Source organism: Marmota flaviventris, chromosome 17 (genome assembly GCF_047511675.1).
Source record: "Marmota flaviventris isolate mMarFla1 chromosome 17, mMarFla1.hap1, whole genome shotgun sequence".
Classification (NCBI taxonomy): Eukaryota; Metazoa; Chordata; class Mammalia; order Rodentia; family Sciuridae; genus Marmota; species Marmota flaviventris.
This window is the reverse complement of record NC_092514.1, coordinates 8,433,312-8,434,692: the sequence shown is the minus strand read 5'-3', so window position 1 is coordinate 8,434,692 and position 1,381 is coordinate 8,433,312. Positions and strand designations below refer to the sequence as shown.

The 1,381-nt window shown below is 33.6% G+C and overlaps 1 non-coding gene across 1 annotated transcript; it reads right to left on the bottom strand.

Moving 5' to 3' along the window:
* Positions 1–993: 993 nt before the first annotated feature.
* Trnaa-ugc (transfer RNA alanine (anticodon UGC)) lies at positions 994–1,066 on the bottom strand. Its single transcript has one exon. It is a non-coding gene; the product is annotated as a tRNA-Ala (tRNA).
* Between the last annotated feature and the right edge of the window lie 315 nt (positions 1,067–1,381).

Here is a 1,381-nt window from a genome sequence, read left to right as displayed (position 1 = left end):
ACTTGACCAAAACTTGCATAAAGCATTTCAGTAGTAGAGCTTCATGGAGCTTGGCATAGGACTTCAGCCCTGAGATGTCATCCTGGGACATTTTCAGAGGCCTGAATTATTTCTTACAGAGTCTAAGAGCTGAATTTGCTAAAATCTGATTCCATATTTTCCTGTCTATGGTGACATTTACTTATGTCAATTTCATAACGTCAGGAGCAATCTTACATAGACAAGTTGGCTGTCCAAGGCTGCCAACTATTACGGGTATTAAAGTCCTGGGTAACTATTTATAATGGCAAAAAGGAAAATCTATTTTAAATGACCACAAAAAAATAGAGTTAAAATAAAACTGTAAAATATAGGAGTTTTTACCTTGGCTTCTTTAAAGAAAACAATGCCATAACAAGGTGTGAAAGAAGAATCATGCTGTGCCCCTTTTCTTCCCTAGGAACTAGCATGGTGAGCTCTATGCCTAGGCAGATTTGGAAAACAGAAAACAGTTTCCTTTCTCTCCAAAAATATTATTAGGCAGTCCTCCACTCTAACATTCTCATAATAGGTTACTGCAATTATAATTTTTAGTTATATTTTTATCCACGTAAAACATGCATGACTTTTTTTTAAAATATAAATTAAGACATCTAAAAAATAGCACTCTCACTTGCCCCCATCTCCAAGTTGGGTTTCTCACAGGTAACATCTTCACTTCTTTTTGTTGTTTCTTCTGATTATTACCTCTATAATTTTAAATATGGACTTATATTTCAATTTTAGTCATTGTCTGTTGAGTCTTAGATGTGAAAGAAAGTATTTGGAATTCTGATGAGATCACCCATGCCTTAACATACATCCTCTTTCCTCCATCATCCCAATACACTTGTAATTTTTAATGAATCATTAATCAGTGTTGCAGTTTTGTAACTATGAAAGTTTTATTCAATGTTGAGCAAAATACTGTTATACAATTATGTGTGTGTGTGTGTGTGTGTGTGTGTGTGTATTTGGTGGTGCTGGGGATTGAACCCAGGGCCTTGTGCATGCAAGGCAAGCACTCTACCAACTAAGTTATACCCCCAGCCCTACATTATTTTTTCATATGAGACTTTATGTTTTCCTTGGAGTTGACATTGGCTTCATTTTTATTTGCTAGTTTCTTTTAATGTTTCCATAATGAATTGTTCTCAAACTTTTCCTAAGAACTCTAAAACCTTTTATACTATTTTAATACCACTTTCTACTTGCCAAATATAGCAGATAATCTACTGATTCCAGTTTGTTTTCCTGTAGAGACAGATTTCTTGCACTTTTATGTCATTGTTCATTTTATTTCATTTTACTTTAAATTTTTTCTTTTTTATTGGTGCATTATAATTGTACATAACAGTAAGAT